The sequence below is a fragment of the Equus quagga genome, chromosome 19 (assembly GCF_021613505.1).
Source record: "Equus quagga isolate Etosha38 chromosome 19, UCLA_HA_Equagga_1.0, whole genome shotgun sequence".
Taxonomy (NCBI): Eukaryota; Metazoa; Chordata; class Mammalia; order Perissodactyla; family Equidae; genus Equus; species Equus quagga.
Genome location: NC_060285.1, coordinates 880,016 through 901,346, shown reverse-complemented (window position 1 = coordinate 901,346; position 21,331 = coordinate 880,016). Strand labels below are relative to the sequence as shown.

The 21,331-nt window shown below is 46.1% G+C and overlaps 1 long non-coding RNA gene across 1 annotated transcript; it reads right to left on the bottom strand.

Annotated features, from left to right (window-relative positions):
* Positions 1 to 3,120: 3,120 nt before the first annotated feature.
* On the bottom strand, positions 3,121 to 17,884 carry LOC124230475 (uncharacterized). The gene is made up of 2 exons (XR_006886189.1): positions 17,574 to 17,884; positions 3,121 to 3,572 (listed from the first exon to the last, which is right to left on the bottom strand). It is a non-coding gene; the product is annotated as an uncharacterized LOC124230475 (long non-coding RNA).
* Between the last annotated feature and the right edge of the window lie 3,447 nt (positions 17,885 to 21,331).

Here is a 21,331-nt window from a genome sequence, read left to right as displayed (position 1 = left end):
GGGGGGCCGAGGGGGCCTGAGGGGCGAGCGGGCCGGGGGGCCGAGGGGGCCTGAGGGGCGAGCGGGCCGGGGCCGAGGGGGCCTGAGGGGCGAGCGGGCTTGAGGGGCCGAGGGCGCCTGAGGGGCGAGCGGGCCGGGGGCCGAGGGGGCCTGAGGAAAAGACCGACTGAGGGACCCAGGGGGCCTGAGGGAGCGTCGGGCAAGGGAACAGGAGAACCTGAGGGGTGGACCAGACCCTGCGGCTGGGGTCCTGAAGGGAGGCTTGGATTCAGGGGATGGGAGGTGACCCGACTAAGTGGGAGCGACCTGAGGGGGCACTGGATTTATGGGGGGTGCTGATGGGATCCCTGACAGGGGGGGCCAGACAGGGGTGGGCAGGCTGAGTGGACATCAGACCTGAGGGGGTGCAGGGCAGAAGGTGTGCCGGTTGGGAGGCCGGCAGGGAGGGCACATAATGCACGGGGGGCTGGAGAGAAGTAGGGGAACACTGGACAGGGGCGGGCCAGGCGGCATTCGGGGAGCGCTGGGCTGGGGGGAAAGGGAACCCCCAGAGATGGAGTGAGGAGAACCAGAGGGGGACAGGCTGGGCCAGTCAGGAGGTTGGGGGGAGCCTGACGGGTGGGGACTGAGAGGGGACCTGAGGGGAGGTCAGGAGGGGGGTCACTGGACAGGGCTGGTGGTGGAGAGGAAGGGGGCACTGGCAGGGGATGCGGCCGTGGCAGAGGGCACTGGGGAGCGTGTAGCCTGGAGGAGGCGCCCAGCGTGTGTGGGGCTGGGAGGGGGCACGGAGGGGAGAAGAAGGGGCCCCTGGGCCTGGTTCAGGGACCTGAGTCCCACTCTCCCACTAGCTGCTTTCACTTTGGCCTTTGTTTAAACTCAAATTCAGTCATTTCATGACACCCTCATTCATACATTAAATCCCAAAATGTTTTAAGAGGGAGAAGCCTAGATGGTTCCTTGGTTTCTTTCGAGGATTTGTGCTTAGTGCGGTGGCCATGAAGGAGCCCCTAACTGTGTGGGGAGCCCAGCCCCAAGGGAAAGGAGGTGGCAGGTGGCCCCCCGCTGTGGCAGCAGGGGAAGCCCCTCAGGAAGAGGAGGGGCACCCCCAGGGCAGAGGCTGAGTCTTTCTGAGCCAGGAGACCTTCCCCCACAGGGGCAGGCGGGGCAGGGTCCACTGCCTAGGACCCTCCACCAACCGCCTCACTGGGAGTGGGCTGGCCCTGTCCACCCAAGTGTCCTAGGTAGGGGCTGGAGCCCCAGGCCTTTTGCTGACCAGTACTTGTCCCCCTCTGCACCCAGTATACGGGTTGGGAAGTGAAGGCTTGGAGAGCAGGTTAGGACTGCAGCCAAGGTCACCCAGTGTTCCGTCCTGAGCAAGGTCCCACCTCGAAGCTAGTGCCCCCTCCAGACACATTCTTGGGCCAAGGAGGGGCGCCCCGACCACATCTGCACCAGTCCCAGGGGCTGCAAGTGTCTCCTCCACTCCTGTCTGCTTAACCGAGTCCACATGTGCTGAGCGGCCGGCAGTGGAGGGCAAGCGAGCGGGCCCGCACCTTTCTCGCCAGCACCCTGGGCAAGCCAGATGCAAACCAGTGAGCTGGAGGATCTCCTACAACGCAGAGCAAAGGTGAGAGACAGCCTCGTGGAAGAGAAGGTGGAAGACACAAAACCCTTCGCAGAAAAGGAGAGTGGCTTCTCAAAGGATGGAAGTGATGCCCAGGAGGGGTGAGGGGAAAAGACCCACACACGCAGTCAGAGAGACACTGGAATTCCGAGGATAAAGAGACTAGCTCAAAGCCTGCAGAGGGGAAGGATCTTTAACCAGACTGAACCTGAGTGTCACTTGGCAAAGGAGTGGTTGTCAAAACTCTAAAAGGGCTGAACCTAGAATTCCATACACAGTGAAACTAGCATTGGAGTGAGGCAGCAAAATAAAGTATCTTCACAGCCTAGAAACATCCAAGTTTACCACAGACACAGTCTCTAAAAAGTTAACAAAAGGGGACCTGTGGTATAGTAAGTAAATTCGGCACGCTCCACTTCAGCGGCCTGGGGTTCACAGGTTTGGATCCCGGGTGCGGACCTACACCACACAGCCATGCTGTGGCAGCAACCCACATACAAAATAGAGGAAGACTGGCACAGATGTTAGCTCAGGGCTAATCTTCCTCAGCAAAAAAAGAGGAAGATTGGCAAGAGATGTTAGCTCTGGGTGAATCTCCCTCAACAACAACAACAAAGTTACTAAGAGATATACCCTAGCAAAATGAAAAGTGAATTCAAGAGTGAGACATGAGTGCCAGCAAAGAAACCAGTTTGGACTGTTAAAATCAAATAATAACCTGAGAGAAAATCCCAGGTAAACTCATGGCACATGGCAAGCGGAGGGGGAAGCAGGAAGTAAAAGCACGCAAAAGTTGTATTGCTAGAGGATTTAGAATCAATAGAAAAAAATTTAAAATGTTAAAATATCAAAGTTTCCACTAGAAAAATGGAAATGGAATTTACAACTTTGAAAACAGCTGGGGAAAACTGAAAGGAAGAAAAACTGACAGTGCCAACAAAAAGCAGGAAAGAGAAAAAGATAAATGCATGATAAATAAGGAACATAGTAAGAGGCAACAGGAATAATTCAAATGTTTGAGTAATCAGAGACATGATTGAATTAAATTCATCTATTAAAAAACAGAGACTCTGAGATTGGAATATAAATATCAAATACTGCTTACAAGAAATACACCTAAAAATGTCAGAGATTGAAAATAAAAAGAATAGAAAATATGTATCATAGAATTTTTGTTCCTCAAAAGACCATAAGGAGAATAAAGAACAAAAAGTGAAAACCAGAAGATATTTGCAACACATATACCTTGCAAATGATTAGTCTCCAGAATATATAAAGAACCCTTTCAAATCCATTAGAAAAAGACAAGCCAACAGAATGACAGGCAAAACCCATAATTAGGCTCCTTGCAAAGAAGAACATGGAAAGGGTCAATAACCTCACTAGTAATTGGAAATGCAAACTAAAACCACACCAAATAAGCACAAATGTTGGAGTCTGACAAAACCCAGTGATGGCAAGAAGGTGAGTCAACGGAAACACTCATACACTGTTGCCCAGGATGTCAAGTGGTACCATTATCTTGGTAAATAAGATGGCATCACCCAATGAAGCTGGACATGTGTGTGTATTGCTGCACAACAAACCACCCCCGAAACTTCGTAGCTCAAAACAACAATCATTCCTCCTGCTCGCAGATCTGCTGTTTGGGGTGGATTCGGTAGACATAGTTGGTCTAGTCCATGCTGCACCAGCTGGGGCATCTCCACTGGAGGCTGGAGAGGCTGTTCCAAGACAGTGCAGTCATGTGGCTGGTAAGCTGGTTCAGGCTGTGGGCTGAGGGCTTTGGGGACTTCTTTGTGGGATGGTGGCCAGCTTCCAAGAGCAAGAGTCCCAAGAGAACTAGGAGGGACCTGTATCGCTTTTCATATCGTAGCCTCAGAAGTCACACAGCATCTACACAAGCCTGTCCAGATTCCAGAGATGGGTGGACATCGACCCCTACTTCCTGTGGAGAGAAGTTTCGAAGTCACATTTTAAGAGAAGCATGTGGTATAGGAGAAGTTGTTGTAGCCACATTGGGAAAATGCAAGCTGCCATAATGTGCATACCCACTACCAGCTCTAGGCAAGCCAGTATATATTCCTAGGTACATTCCACGCCTAGCTGTATGCCAGAGAAACCTACACTTGTTCTTCAGGCAACATGTTCGTGAATGTTCAAAGCAGCACTGTTTTTAATAGAAAAAATACTGGGGAAAAATCTTACCTGTCCATGGACAATAAAATGAATAAAGTGAGATACGTCTGCACAATGGAATAGCACACAGCTACTAAAACAAATGAATTGCACCACTTAGCCACATGGCTGAATCTCAGACACATAATGCTGAATGGGAGAAACAAATCACAGAAGGTTGTTAATATAAAGTGGATTCCATTTACACTCAGCAGAGAGAGCTAGGAAAAATATGTGTAAGTATGTACACACACCCCTATATTTTTTCAATATCTATTAGCAAACCTTGAGTTCATACTGATAGCTCCAATTCCAATCCAACAGAGTTCATTCTATCCTTTCCCCTTTCGATATAACTCTTTTTCAACAATCAGTTTGAGCAAACCTCTATGCATTCACCTCATCGTAGCTCAGTCCTCACTGTGTGTCAGGCCTATACCAGCCAGAAACGTGGCCCCAGACACATCAACCACTGCCCCTTCCATTAGATGTACCAGCCAAAAGCTCAGCTCTAGAAACATCACTGCCCCCTCCCACTCCACACCTCCACCTCCACACCATTAGATCTGTGGCTGAAGTCTCGACCCAACAAAGGGCAAGGATAAGGGTACTAGTGTTATTTTTTTAATGTTCTATTGCAGAAGATAGAAGAAGTCTGGCAGAAGTAAGATAAAATCCTTCATCTGGGGCTGCCCAGTGGCTTAATGGTTAAGTTCACATGCTCTGCTCTGGCAGCCTGTGGTTTGCTGTTTTGGATCCCAGGTGTGGACCTACACACCGCTCATCAAGCCATGCCATCGCGGCATCCCATATACAAAGTAGAGGAAGACTGGGAACAGATGTTAGCTCAGGGCCAATCTTCCTCACCAAAAAAAAAATCCTTTTTCCTTCTTGATCTATCTCCAACCTTTAATTTTCACAAACAAAACATTCTTCAAATGATATTTTCTCACTTCATAATTCAGAAAAAGTAGTTTTACTGACTCTTCTCTTTTAACAGAAATCTAGTTATTTGCATAGTTTCAATAGAAATCAGTCTTCCTTTTTACCAGGATATAATTAGACAAATTGATTGTGCAACCAAAGCTTTATGTGGGTGTCATATTTGAGAATACATCTCATGTGATTCAATATGACCCACCTACCTTAGAAAAAGGCTTGTGACAGCTGTGTTGAACCAATGCCCACACAGCCCTCAAACCGATACTGGTCAGGTACCTGTACTATGGCATACCAGGGCTCTGTCTTACAAGTAGTAAGGAAAACAAGAACTGTGGCAGACACCACAGACCTTGAGAAGATAGAAACTTCCCTACATGCACAGGTACTGCAGGCAAACCAGAGGAAGATTAGTTTGATTTGGTTTCCTAACCCAGGACTAGAAGAGCAAATAAGAGAAATTTAAATCTCAGGCATAATAGAGGCTCATGCCTACATTCCTTATGATGACATCTCTAGACAGAAGTTGATTTTCCGGACTTGGTTGTTGGGTAATGCCATATGGCTTAGACGTGCTGGCCCAACAAGGAGGCCTGTACATGTTAATTACCACTTCTTACAGCACCTGTGTAGATGAATCAGGTCCAAACACAATAAGACCAGCTTTCTGTGGTCAAGAATAACCTTTGGAGACTATTTCTCCTCATAAGGGGGCGGGGGGGGGGGCGGGGCGCGGCGGCAGGAGACTAATAAAAATTTTCCAAAACTTATGAATAGGCAAAAGGATGGTGGTGGGTCCTTTCCATGGGAAGCCAAGTGTTGTCTAGCACACATGCCAAGAGATTTGGATGTAAAACTATTTAACTTGCTATTTACTATTGATTATGATTTTTTGGCCAGCCCCGGTGGTCTAGTGGTTTAGATTTGGTGCCCTCAAGCCAGCCCTGATGGTCTAGTGGTTAAAGATTGGCGCTCTCACTGCTTCGACGGCCCGAGTTTGTTTCCTAGTTGCAGAGCCACACCACCTGTCTGTCAGTTGCCATGCTGTGGTGGTGGTTCACATAGAAGGACTTACAACCAGGATATATAACCATGCACTGGGGCTTTGGGGAGAAAAAAAAAAAGGAAGATTGGCAACAGATGTTAGCTCAGGGTGAATCTTTCCCTGCAAAAAAAAAAAAAGAGGGATTTGGTACTCTCACTGCCCTGGCCCAGATTTATTTCCAGGTCAGGTAACCATACCACCCATCTGTTGGTTGTCATACTGTGGTGGCTTTGTGTTGCTGTGATGCTGAAAGCCATGCCACCGGGATTTCAAATACCAGCAGGGTCATCCATGGTAGACAGGTTTCAGTGGAGCTTCCAGACTAAGACAGACTAAAAATAAGGACCTGGCCACTTATTTCCCAAAAAATTTGCCATGAAAACTCTAGGAGGGGCCAGCCCGGTGGCACAGCGGTTAAGTTCACATGTTCCACTTCGGTGGCCCGGGGTTCGCTGGTTCGGATCCCGGGTGTGGACATGACACGCCTTGGCAAGCCATGCTGTGGTAGGCATCCCACATATAAAGTGGAGGAAGAGAGGCGTGGATGTTAGCTCAGGGCCAATCTTCCTCAGCAAAAAGAGGAGGATTGGCAGCAGATGTTAGCTCAGGGTTAATCGTCCTAAAAAAAAAAAAAAAAAACCTCTAGGAATGGTGCAAAAAGACTAGGCAGGCTTCTGCTCTGCTGTACACAGGGTCACTAGGAGTCGGAATCCACCTGACAACAGTAACAACAACAATGATTTTTTTACAACTCAGTAAAAGTAGACTTTAACTTGTAGAAAATGGATGACTAAGTAAAATGATTCTTGTCTGACAGCAATGCAAATGTATTTTGCCCAGTAGTAAGTGACAAAAATTATTTCTGTCTAGTAGAAAAGATTACAGTTAGAAAAGGTTGCAGTTTTATGGCCCTGTAGAACATTAACCAGTTTTCAATCTAAATTAGCAAGCTTTTTTCCAGCCACTTCAAATACTTCCCTCTCTCTCCAATCTTTCGAACCACCCTCACCATCATGCCAGTTTCCTCATTAATGATTTAAATAAATCTTTGACACATCTTCATTTTAGAGCTGTATTTATGTAGAGTCATATTTTTAAGTTTTTGAAAATTATGCTTTGACAGCTCCTATATCTAGCTACCTCCTCAGTATCTCCTCTGAAATGTCTAATAGGCACCTCAAACTTAACACAACTGATACTCAGCTTCTGGCCTTCATCTCCAACTGATCCATCAGCAAATCCTGTTGGTCCCCCTTCAAAATGTGTCCAGACCCAGCCCGTGTCACCACCTCTGTTACTACCCAGGGCCAGTCACTGTCATCTCTCATCTGGATTATCTCAGTATCCTAACTAGTCTCTCTGATTCACCCTTGTACCTCTGTATTTTTTTCTCTACCCAGCAGCCCAAGTGATACTGCCACACTCGTGCTCAGAACCTCCCAGTGGGTTCCCATCTCTCAGAATAAAAGCCAAAGGCCTCAACTCAACAACCAAAAAATAACCAAATAAAAAATGGGCAATGGACTTGAATAGACACTTCTCCAAAGAAGATATACAAATAGTCAGTAAGCACATGAAAAGATGCTCAACATCATTAGCCATCAGGGAAATGCTAATCAAAACCACAATGACATACCACTTCATACCTACTAGGATGGCTAGAATCAAAAAGTCAGATAGTAACAAGTGTTGGTGAAGATGTGGAGAAATTGAAACTCTCTTGCATTGCTGGTGGGAATGTAAAATGGTGCAGCTGCTTTGGAAAACAGTTGGGCAGTTCAAAATGTTAAACATAGGGTTACCATATGACCCTGGATTTCTACTCCTAGGTATATACCCAAGAGAAATGAAAATACATGTCCACACAGAAACTTGTACATGAAGATTCATAGCAGTATTATTCATAATAGCCAAAACGTTAAAACAAACCAAATGTCCATCAACTAATGAATGGATAAATAAAATGTGGTATATCCATAAATGGAATATTATGTGGTGATATAAAGGAATGAAGTATTAAAATGTGCTACAACATGGATAAATCTTGAAAATAATATGCAAAGTGAAAGAAGACAAACGCCACATATTGTATGATTCCATTCATATGAAACACCCATGATAGGCAAATCTATAGAGAAACAGAGCAGGTTAGTGGTTGCCAGAGGCTGGGGAGGAGGAAATGGAAAGTGACTACAAATGGGTATGGGGTTTCTTTGGGGATGATGAAAATGTTCTGAAATTGACTGTGAGAAGGATTGTACAATCCCATGCATATACTAAAAACCACTGAATTATACATTTTACGTGAGTGAATTGTATGGTATATGAATTATATCTCAATGGAGCTGTTTTAAAAATACATTGAATAAAAAATTACATCAATAAAAATAAAAAATAACACCAGAGACTTCTAGTTCAGGAATAAATTGGCTAGACTCATCTCTCCCTGCTTCTCCAACTAACTATAACTTTAAAAACTGGGAAATAATAGCGCAGACAATTATGGGACTCTGGTGGGAAAAGAAAAGTAGGCTAGCTGGGGACCTAGGACTGAGGAAAAACACAGCAACCTGGCATCTCTCATCCTCCACCCAGCAGTAGAAGGCAGCCCAGGCCCAGTATATCCCCACCCTCCCACTGAGCAGCTGTGGGAAGGCTAACCATCCTCCCATGGGGGAATTGGCAGAGATTGAGCAGGAACCCTGATGGCACCAGATCTCTGGAAGCATTCTCCTTCCCATGGGTCCAACCTCACTCACTCCCCACCTACTGGTTCTGGGCAGCCTGGAGAATTACCTCTGTTCCCATAGGCAGCATCAATAAGATTTTTTTTTTTTTTGCTGAGAAAGATTCGTTCTGAGCTAACATCTGTTGCCAATCTTCCTCTCTCTTTTTTTGTTTTTTCCTCCCCACAGCCCCGGTACATAGTTATATATTCTAGTTGTAGGTTGTTCTAGTTCTGCTATGTGAGCTGCTGCCACAGCATGGCTACTGACAGACAAGCACATCAAACTTTAACCAGTAGGCCACCAGGGCTGGCTCAGCACCAGCAAAATTAAGTGGAAGCTCCAGTAGGCCAGATAAACAAAACAGACAGGACAGAAATGTAAGGGCTCTGAAAACAATGATCATTGGAAGTACAACTCACAAAAGGAGGCCAGGACGTGCTGCGCCTGAACAGGATGACTGCCTGCTACCACACAGGCTTAAACAGGATTCAGAGTCTCCTAACACAACACCCAAACTGCTCAGATTACAATTTTAAAAAAATCGCTTGTCACACCATGAACCAGGAAATTCATAACTTGAATGAGAAACAATCAACAGATACCAACACTGAGATGAATCAGATGTTGGAATTACCTGACAGGGACTGTAAAGCAGCCATCACAAAAATGCTTCAACAGCAAGTACAAATTATCTTGAAATGGGTGAAAATATAGAACATCTTAGCAAAGAAACAAATTATTAAAAAAAACCAAATGGAAATTATAGAATTGAAAAATACAATACACCAAAATACAAAACTCACTGAATGGACACAGTAACACAATAAATGTGACAGAAGAAAGAATCCATGAACTAGAAGATAGAACAGTAGAAATGACCCAATCTGAACAACAGAGAGAAAATAGACTGAAGGGGGAAAAAAATAACAAAGCCTCAGGGATCTGTGGGGCTATAAAAATATAAATGAAACATTTGTGTCATTGTATCCCAGAAGGAGAGAAGAAAGAGTATGAGGCTGAAAAAATATTTGGAGAACTAATGGCAGAAACTTTCCAAATTTGGCAAATGACATAAACCTACACATTCAAGAAGCAGAGTGAATGATAAACTCAAAGAAATCTATGCCACACATGATAATTTCTGAAAACTAATGACAAAGAAAAAAATCTTGAAAGCAGACAGAGAGAAACAACACATTGCATCTAAGGGAAGAACGACTGGAACAACAGTGGATTTCTCATCAGAACCACGGAGGCCAGAAGGAAGCAGCACACTTTTCAAGGGCTGCAAAGAAAGAATTCTATATCTAGTAAAAATATGCTTCAGGAATGAAGGGGAAATAAAAAAATTCTCAGACAAAGGAAAATTAAAGAAGGTATCACTAGCAGAACTACGCGTAAAGAACAGATAAAGGGATTTCTCCAAATAGAGAAGAAATGATAAGAGAAGGCCGAGAACTTTAGAAAAGAAAAGAAGAACAATGGAATGGGTAAAACACCATGGGATTTCTTTACCATGGGATAATACCAACAGGATTATCTTTCTCATCCTGAGTTTCTTAAGTCATATTGGGTGGTAGAAGCAAAACTTATAACATTATTTGATGTGGTATTAAATGTATATATAGGAAATACTTTGGAAAATTATATTTTTTAATTTTTTAAAAGAGGATAGTAGAGGGTTGGCCCCAGGGCCAAGTGGTTAAAGTTCTGCACGCTCTGCTTCAGCAGCGTGGGTTCATGGGTTCAGATCCTGAGTGTGGACCTACTCCACTCGTCAGCTGTGTTGTGGAGGCAGCCCACATACAAAATAGAGGAAGACTGACACAGATGTGAGCTCAGAGCTGGTCTTCCTCAAGCAAAAAAAAAAGAAAAAGGGGGATGGTAAAGGGAGTTAAATGGAAGTAAGTTTTTTATACTTCACTCCAAGTGCTAAAACAATATCCACAGACTGTGATAACTTATGTTTGTTTACTAGAACACCCAGAGAACCACTGAGACAATTATACAAAATGTCAGACTCAAAAACACTACAAAAAATCAAAATGGAATTCTAAACAATGTTCAAGTATCCCACAGGAAAGCAAGAAAAGAGAGAGAGGAATGAGAAAGAGAGGAAACAAGCAGAAGAGGAAGTCATAAATAAATAAATAAATAAGTCCTAATATATCAAAAATTTAAATGTAAATGTTCTAAATACACTGACTAAAACACACAGATTGTCAGAGTGGATTAAAAAAAAAAAACGACCCAACAATAGGTTGTCTATAGCAAACTCACTTCAAACATAATGACATAGGTAGGTTAAAAATAAAAGAATGAAAAAACATATATAATGCAAATATCAGTAAAAAAGTGTAGAAGTGGCCATAGTGTATCATTTATTAGATATTACAATATGATGTAATTATATATTATGTTATTTATTATAAATAAAATCAGATGAAGTAAAGATAGAGCAAAGAAAATTACTGGGAACAAAGAGGAACATTGCACAACCATAAAATGATCAATCCTCTGGAAGACATCATGACACTAAATGTGTATGCCCCAAACAACAGAGTTTAAAAATATAGAAAGCAAAAAATAATAGAGCTGAAAGGAAAAATACACAAATCTACAATTATAGTTAGGGACTCCTACACCCTACTCTCTGCAACTGACAGAACTGCTAGACAGCGAGTCAGCAAAGATCTAGAAGAGCCTGACACCATCATCAACCAAGAGGATCTAAACAACACGCATAGAACACGCTACAAACAACAGCAGCATACACATCCTGCACAAGCACCCACGGAACATCAACAAAGATGGCCCATATCCTGGGTCACAGAGCAAAAGTCAACAAAGTTAAAAGGATTGAAATCATACAGACTATGTTCTGTGATCATAATAGAACCAAACTAGAAAGCAATAGCAGAAAGACCACAGGAAAATCTCCAAATGCTTGGAAACTAAACAATAAGCTTCTAAAGAATCCATAGGTCAAAGAGGAAGGCTCAAGGGGATTTAAAATGCATTGAGTTGAATAAAATGGAAATACAATATATCAAAATTTCTGGGACACAACTAAAACAGTGCTGAGAGGGAAATCTATATCTGAGAAAAGAGGGAAAGTCTCAAATCAATAACCTAAGCTTCCACTTTAAGAAACTACAAAAAGAAAAAAAAAAAGGAAAGCAAATTAAGCCCAAGGCAAGCAGAAGGAAGAAAATAACACAAATAAGAGCAGAAATCAATGAAATTGAAAACAGAAAAACAATAAAACAAGAGCTAGTTCTTTCAAAAGATCAATAAAATTCACAAACCTGAGGGAACACTTACAAAGGAGAAAAAAGAGAAAAGACAAATCACCAATAACAAGAATGAAGCAGGAGATATCACTCCAGAAGCTACAGACATCAAAAGGGTAATAAGAGAATTGTGATGGCTAAATTTATGTGTCAACTTGCCTGGGCCACAGTGCCCAGATATTTGGGTCAAACGTTACTCTGGATATTTCTGTGAGGGTGTTTTTAGATGATATTTACATTTAAATTGGTGGGCTTTGAGTAAAGCAGATTGCCGTCCATAATGCAGATGAGCCTCATCCAATCAGCTGAAGGCCTGAATAGAACAAAAGGCTGACCTCCCCAAGCAGGAAAGAATTCTCCAGCAGACTGCCTTCTGACTTCATTTGCAACATCAGTTCTTCCTGGTTCGACAGCAGACCACCTCTGGACTTGAACTTTGATTCTTTCCTGAGCCTCCAGCCTGCTGGCCTCCCTCATCAGATTTTGGACTCAGCAAGCCTCCACAATCTCATGAGCCAATTGCTTATGATAAATATCCTTACTGTACACGCATATGTACATATATACACACACATCATATATACATATATACACATCCTATTGGTTCTGTTTCTTTAGAGAACCCTATACAAACAAGAAGGAAAAGAAAAGACAAATTACCAATATCAGGAACGTAACAGTGGATATCACGATGGGCCCCACAGACATCAAAAGGATAATAAGCAAATATTATGAACAACTCTGGACACACAAATTTGACATTTAGGTGAAATGGACCAATCTCTTGACAAACACAAATTACCACAGCTACCCCCAAATAAAATAGACAATTTAAAGAGCCATATAGCTATTAAATAAGTTGAATTCATAATTTTAAAACTTAAAAAAAAGAAATCTCCAGGCCCAGATGGTTTTAGCAGAGATTTTTCCAAATGTTTAAACAAGAATTAACACCAGTTCTACACAATCTTTTTCAGAAAACAGAAGAGAACACTGCCCAGCTCATTTTATGAAACTAGTGTTATCCTGATACCAAAACCAAATAAAGACAGAATCAAAATAGAAAACTACAGACCAATATCTCTCATGAATATAGACACAAAAATCTGTAACAAAGGATTAATAAATAGAATTCAGAAATATTCAAAAAGAATTATACACAATGACCAAGTAGGGTTTACTGCAAGACCGCAAGGCTGGTTCAACATTCAAAATTAAATTAATGTGGGGCCCACCCGGTGGCGCAGCGGTTAAGTTCACACATTCCACTTAGGCAGCCCAGGGTTTGCCGGTTCGGATCCCGGATGCAGACACGGCACCGCTTGGCAAGCCATGCTGTGGCAGGCGTCCCACATACAAAGCAGAGGAAGATGGGCACGGATGTTAGCTCAGGGCCAGTCTTCCTCAGCAAAAAGAGGAGGATTGGCAGCAGATATTAGCTCAGGGCTAAAAAAAAAAATTAAGTAATCAATGTGATCCATCATATTAACAGTTCGAAGTATAAAACCTTCATGACATCAGGGACCAGCCCTGTCGCTGAGTGGTTAAGTTCGCAAGCTCTGCTTCGGTGGCCTAGGGTTTTGCCAGTTCAAATCCTGGGTGTGGACATGGCACCGCTCATCAAGCCACGCTGAGGTGGCATCCCACATGCCACAACTAGAAGGACCCACAACTAAAAAAATACAACTACGTACCAGGGGGCTTTGGGAGAAGAAGGAAAAATAAAATCTTCAAAAAAAAAAAAAAACTTCATGACATCAATTGTTACAGAAAAGGCATTTGACAAAATTCAACAGCAATTCATAATAAAAACTCTCAGTAAAGTAGCAATAGAGGGTAATGACATCAACTTGATGAAGATCATCCACAAATAACGTAGAGATAACATTATACTTAATGGTAAAAGACTGAATGCTTTCCCCCAAAGATGAGGAACAAGGTAAGTGTGTTACTCTCATCACTCTTAATCACCATAGTGCTGGAAGTATTAGCCAGTGTAGTAAGACAAGAAAAGAGGGAAAATGCAGTTATTTCCAAAAGGAAGAAATAAAGCCATCTCTATTTGCAGATTAAATGATTATCTACACAGAATATCCCAAGGAATCTACCAACAAAATTCCTAAGACTAATAAGTGAGCTCAGCAAGGTCTCAGGATACGACACAAACATTTTTTAAAAATCAGTTGTATTTCTACATACTAGCAATGAACACAGGACACTGAAATTAAAAATACAACACCATTTACAATAATTCAAAATAAAATGAAATAGGTGTAAATCTAACAAAATATGTACAGACTATGCTGAAAATAATAAAATGCTGATGAAAGAAATCAAAGATCTAAACAAATGGAGAGAGGTACCATTTTCATGTTAGAAAATTCAAAATAGTAAAAATGCCAGTTCTCTCCAACTTGATAAACAAGTTTAACACAATTCCTATCAAAATCCTAGCAAGTTCTTTTGTACATACACACAAGATTATTCTCAAATGTATATGGAATGGCAAAGGACCTACAATAGCTAAAATGATTTTGAAAAGGAGAATAAAGAGGGAGGAATCAGTCTACCCAATTTCAAGACTTATTATAGCTATGGTAATCAAGACTGTGGTATTGGAGGTCCGCCCCACGGCCGAGTAGTTAAGTTCGCATGTGCTCTGCTTCGATGGCCCAGGATTTCTCTGGTTCAAATCCTGGGCGCGGACATGGCACCACTCATCAGGCCATGCTGAGGTGGCATCCCGCATGCCACAACTAGAATGACCCACAACTAAAAATACACAACTATGTACCCAGGGACTTGGGGGAGAAAAAGGAAAAATAATATCTTTAAAAAAAAAAGAAGACTGTGGTGTTGGCAGAGGGATACACACACAGGTCAATGGAACAAAATACAAAACTCAAACTAGACCCACACAAATACGTCCAACTGATTTTTGATAAATGTGCAAAAGCATTTCAATGGAGGAAAGGCAGCCTTTTCAACAAATCGTGCTGGAGCAATTAGACACCCACAGGCAAGAAGGAGGAGGAGGACAGGGAGACAACGGGGAGGAGAAGAGGAGGAGAAGACAGGGAGGAGGAAGAGGAGAACCTCAACCTAAGGGTTTCACGTCTTATACAAAATCTAACTTGAAATGGATCACGAACTTAAAACTATAAAGCTTTTAGAAAAAAACGTAGGAGAAAATCTTCGGGATCTAGAGCTAGGCAAAAAGTTCCTAACTCGACACCAAAAGCAAGAGACATAAAATACTGATAAACTAGGCCTCATCAAAATTAATAACTTTTGCTTTGCAAACCACCCTGTTAAGAGAATGACAAGACAAGCTGCAGACTGGGAGAAAATATTTGCAAACCACCTAGCTGACAGAGGGCTGGCGTATAGAATGTACAAACACTCTCAAAACTCAACAGTAAGAAAATCAGTAATCCACTTAAAAAATTGGCAAAAGATATGAAGAGACATTTTAATGAAGAGCACATGCAGACGTCAAATAAGCATATGCAAAGATGTTCGACATCATTAGCCACTAGGGAAAGGCAAACTAAAACACCATGAGGTATCACACCTATTACAACGATGAAAATAAAAAGTGTGACCAACAAATGCTGGTGAGGGTGTGGAGAAACTGGATCCCTCATACACTGCTAGTGGGGATGTAAAATGGTGCCACCTCTCTGGAAACAGTTTGGCAATTTCTCCAACTACCTTATGCAACTACCTTATGACCCAGTCATTGCACTCCTGGGCATTTATCCCAGAGAAATAAAGACTTCTGTTCACACCAAAAGCCGTACACAAGTGTTCATAGCATCTTTATTAGTAATGCACTAAAACTGGAATCAACCCAGACGTTCTTTATTAGGGGAGTGGTTAAACAAAGTGTGGTCCATCCACACCATGGAACACTACTGACCAATACAAAGAAGCAAATTACTGATACAGGCAACTACTTGGTTGGATCTCCAGGGAGTTACGCTGAGCAAAAATAGCCGATCCCAAAAGGTTACTTACTACATGATTCCATTTGTGGAACACTAAAATGACAAAATTTGAGGAATGGTGAACAGATTAGTGGTTGCCAGGGATTCGTGACAGGGCAGGGGCAGGAGGGAAGTAGATGTGGTTACAAAAGGACCCCCTGGAGCAATGCTTGTTGGAACTCTCCAGTATCTTGACTGGATGCAAAAACCAACAAGGGTGATAAACTGCATTGGTGATAAAACATGAACAAAAGTAAAACCCCGGGGAAATTGGAACCAGATCAGTGGACTGTATTGGCGTCAATATCCTGGTTGCAATCTTCTGCTGTCATTTTATAAAATGTTAGTTGCCATTGGGAAAAATGAGCTAACATGTACAAGGGATCCTTCTGTATTATTTCTTAGAATTGCCTGTGAACCTATGATTACTTCCATAAAATTTTCAATTAAGAAAATTCCACCTCTAGGAATTTTTTGTGAGGAAATAACAGACGGGTCTGCAAAGGCATAAGAGCAGTCATGCTTCTCTGAGAATTGTTTATGACAGGGCGCTGGACACAGCTGGGACCCTTCCACAGGGCTGTGTGCCCACCCTGCTGTGTGATATCAAGCGGCCATTCAGAACGGCACAGTGCAGCCATAATCGGTGGTGGGGACACCTAGGTATTTTATTAAGCGAAAACAGCTAATTAAAAAAGAATACATACAGTAAAACCTTTTTTTTTTTATCTACAGGCTTGTATATAAAACCTGAGTGAGATAGACATCTCATTGTCTTCAAAGTTATCCATTTAGTGTGATCATAGATAGTTCTCAGTTTTTCTTTATTTTGGTGTTGGCTGGACTGTTAATAGGGAAGAGTATTCCTGTTACAATCAGGATTGCCAGGTAAAATACAGTACACCCAGTTAACTTTTAAATCCAGATAAACAAATAATGTTTTAGTATGAGGCTGCCCCATAGAATACTTGTACCTCTATCTGCTAAAGCTGGCAGTCCTAGTTACAATTACAAACTCTGATGCCACTGCCACCTCCAAAAATAAAAGAAAACCAGCTGCCACAGGCAGGCCTGCGTGTGAGCCCACCTGAGCCCTCTGCCTCAGTCAGGGCCTGCCCCCACCTGGGCTCCTCCCCACGTCCTGGTGGGTCCTACCTACTGCCACCAAGGATGCCTCCTGGGATTTCCTTGGCTCTCTCTCTCCCTCCGGATCATTCTGTCATCACCTCTCTTCCTCCCTGGACCCATGCCCATGACCCTTAGCAGCCCCTCCTCCTGGTCTCACCATTCCACCATTCCCATGGGCAGCCATTTGCTCCTGCCCCAGGGCCTTGCATCTGAAGACTTCCTGCCTACTCCCTCCCGAGCACCCCGAGCACCCCATCGCTGCCCCACAGCCCCTGTCTCCCCTGCCAGGCTTGAGATTTCCTCATGGCACCTACTGCTGCCACTTTTCCCTGCCAGGAAGAAGGTAAGTGCAGCTCTCTTCCCACATACTCCATCTCACCTGAGGTCCTCACCACTTGCTAGGGACCCTGCCTGCATCTCTGTCCACCTTAATCCCTCACCAAATCATGCCATTTTCTCTCCTAAGGCCCTCTGGAGCATCTCCCGAGGTGACATAGATGGTCACCTCACTGCCTCTCCAGCACCCCGAGTGGTCTTCTTAACACAGTCACCCCAGTTCACCTTCAAACCTCTCCTCTGCACGCCAGGAAGGGGCCAAGCTCCAGCCAAGCCCCCAGGGTTTGTTCCCGACTCCTTCAGAGTCCTCACCTTCCATAGGCTGGGTGCTTCCACCTCGGGCCTCCACCCGGACGGGATCCTCCGGCCCGCGCAACAGAGGGTCAGGTCGCACCAGGGCTCTGGCAAGGCAGCTCCTCCCGCCTGCCTTGCACTGCGCACACCCTCCCTCGCCCGGAGGAGCCGGTACCACCATCATTCCGACCGTTCAGGTGGGGACAAGGAGGCCTCCAGAGATCTCAGCAGCAGGGCTGGGCCTGGGGCTTGGCGGTGGCCCTGGCCACACTGTGGGGTCTGCCCTGCCATCAGTTAGGCAGCTGGGCCAGTGTTCACGGCTTGGCTACCCTGTGCTGGGGGCCCCTGCACCTGCCTGCCGCTGGCCGCGTCACTCTCCAGGCACCACGACATCAACGTCACCTCCTGCACCGAGAAGATGACCATCTGCTGCAGCTCTGAGGTCCCAGGGCCCCGTGGCAGGCCTTCCGGAAGCGGTTGAGTGCAGGCCCTCGTAGCTCATCTGCCACAAAGGAGGAAGGCCACTCCAGCCACGAGCCTCCGGAGGAACACGGCCAGGACACCGTCGCACATCCTCAGCAGGAGCTGGAGTCTTGCCTCTAACAGCACAGTGACAAAGCGAAAACGTTTCAGAAGTGGAAGCCACAGAGGCACTTCCTCTTCGCTGGGCCTGGGGGAACTAGAGCCTCCACTCTAGGTCCCGCCTACCCCAGGAGGCCTGGGAGGTCCTGGGAACCGCAATGATGGAGATACCAGAGATACCCGGATGGGAGGACTCCAGGTGGGAGGTACCCGGGTGCAGTGGTACCCTGGTGCGGGGGCACCCAGTTGTAGGGGAGCCCAAGTGAGGAATGTATGGGTTCACCTGGTATCGGGGCCCAACCCTACCAGGCTTGGTATGTGTTTGCTGCCCACCCTGCCCCACCTGCCCCACAGAGGCCTCCCAGGAGTGTGTGGCCTGTGTGCATCCTGGCAGTGTCTCTGGGCCAAGTGCCATCAGGGGGAACTTGCACCCAGATCATCAAGGAAACCTTTCCCCCTGAACACAGCTTGCACAATGCCCCCTCGCCCTCCGACCCCCCCCCCCCCCAACCCCCCCCCCCCCCCCCCCCCGCCTGTTTTCCGTCTGTCCTGCAAATGCCGGTGGAAATTAACAAAAGAAACCTTAACTAAACTGGATGGGGAAGGCCTGCAGGGGGAGCTCTCAGCCCCATCACACATCAGTTACTCCAAACACGAAAAGACAAACACTTGTATCTTCCACCCCAAGTAACACCACTCTGGTACCAAAGGGAGATTTCTCTCCCAGCCCGGTAACAGCCCAGCCAATGAGAAACGCCACAGCTCAGCCAATGAGAAACGTCACAGCTCAGCCAATGAGAAACGCCACAGCCCAGCCAACGAGAAACGTCACAGCCCAGCCAATGAGAAATGCCCAGCTCAGCCAATGAGAAATGCCCAGCTCAGCCAATGAGAAGCTGTTGCCCCCTGAACTGTTACTCTTCCCCAATGGACTTTCTTTAAGGACAGCCCCGCCCTCCCCCTTTTTCTCTATAAAAGCAGCTCTCCTGGCTTATTCTCCGGGTTTGTCTATGCTTGGTCCTAGTGTGTGCTTTGTCTGCTTCAATTATTTTGGCTGTTCTCTTGTTCCAGAAGAAGGTAACCACTGGACTCAGCCATGGCATCTTCAGCAGGAGACTGGCAGGTGTCCACCCCAAACCACTATGGGGAGGGGCTCCGAGATACAGTCACTCTTGCTTCAGGCCCAGCCCTCAGGACCCTGCTACGCTGCCCCGGTGACCAAGTGGTCACCAGGGCCAGGGGACTCAGCTGCTTCTACGTGTGACACTGTCGACCCCATGTCCCCTTAGGTGGGCTTGGAATCTTAATTCACATCTGAGAAACGAAGAAATGCCCAATGTCACAGGGCTGGGAAGCTGCACATGGAGTGAAACCTCTCCAAGGGACGCAGTGCTGCCCGCAGTCACAGAGGACCACTCAGCCGGTGGAGGGTGCTATAGGTCAGTCCTCTGCCTCAATAGCCTCAGTGACCTTGGAGCAGAGTGCTCGGTCACTCTTCAATCCCCGTGTTGACTGCGTGGACTACACACTGTGCCTTGTACTTGGTGCTGCTGACTCTGAAGACAACCCCCCCCCCCCCTTCGCTTTTCTGGGACTCCAGGTTTGTACTCAGAACTCAAATAAAACCCAGGAGCCTAAACTTTGGTTCACGTGAGAAAAAAAAAAAAAGGTGCAGTGCCTTGGGCACACAGAAAGTGCTCTTCAAACATTTGTTAAATGAATGGATCACAGCTGTTAGATAGGTCCACCAAGCGCCCTGACTTGCCACGACAGTCCCAGTTTATGCTGGTGCCAGCTTCATGATTGGTAGCATCCCCATTTCATGACCTAATGTCCCATTTGGGCATTAAGTTATATGGCCACCCTATGTACAGAACAAAATCCTTCCTGGGAAGGTTCAGAGCAGGCCACACCTGGCTGACCTGCAGGATACAGAAGGTACAGGAGGGAGGAGGAAGGAGGGAGGTGGACCTGGTAAGTCCTTCCGGGAAGAGTTGTCGCCATTCTGCTAGGGGAATCTTTTATGTCCACACCTACCTCCATGCCTGGCAATTGCGGAGACTCAATCAACCTATTCCACCAAGACTTAAAGAGTGTTTGCTCTTCTTGGCACTGTGTATAATCCATCAGTGCACACGAGAGAGAAGGCCCTGCTCTTCTGGATTGTTAATTCTAGCTGGGGAGGCTGATCACGAATGAATGAGTAAATTGCAGAGAAGCATGAAAGCAGAAGAGCCGGTAAAGGGAATGGGGTGCAACTTTATAGAGAATGGTGAGGGAGAGCCTCAATAGGATGACATTTGGGCAGAGATCTGAAGAGGTTTGTTCATCAAGAGCAGGAGTTGACAACTGTTTCTGTAAAGGACTAGACAGTGAACATTCCTAGCTTCGCGGGTCATACGGTCCCTGTTGCAGCTCCTGAGCTCGGCCAGTGCATTGTGAAAGCAGCCATAGGCGCCTGCTGCCGCTGGGCCACAGCCCCCCACCTCGACGCCTCCCTGGTGCTGGCCACTGCGGGGTGAGGGTCGCTCTTTTCCTCCGCCCCCACAGGGGTTAAGCTTAATCCCTGTTCTACAGTGAACGAGGCCGCGCATGGAAGCATTTATCGCCTTAGTCTTAAGGGCTTAAGCGCACCCTGCACGCTGCCGCCGCAGCCTCGGAGCGCTCTGCGTGAAGGAGGACCTCGGCGCCGTCTCAGGTCAGCCGGGCTCAGGGCGCCCGCGTGACGCGGCCGTGGGCGGAGGGGCAAGTCGGCCCCGCGTCCGCTCCCGTCCCCGCGCTCGCGGCCCCCGCGGCGGGCTGGGTGTCGGGCCCGGGGCCGGGAACGCGCAATCGGGCCCCGCTCGGCGCACCTGCCGGCACCTGCGCACACCTGCCGGCCGAGCCGAGGGCCCATCGGCGGCGCAGCCGCCCTCTGCGCCCAGGCACGTGCGCGGCCGCCCGGAAACTCGCAGCCGGCCACCGCCAACTGCACAGCCGCCAGAGACACCGCCACGGCCGGCCCCGCCCAGCCAGCGCGTCCGGACCCTGCCGCCCCCTGGGTCGGACCCGCGGGCGGGGCTGGCGAGCGGGGACTGCGCCTGCGTGGTCGGCTCTGCCCAGCACGGGGGCGGGGCCGGCGCGCAGACTTTGCACCTGAGTGGTCGGTCCGCCCAGCACGGGGGCTGGGATTGCGCCTGCGTGATTGGTCCGGC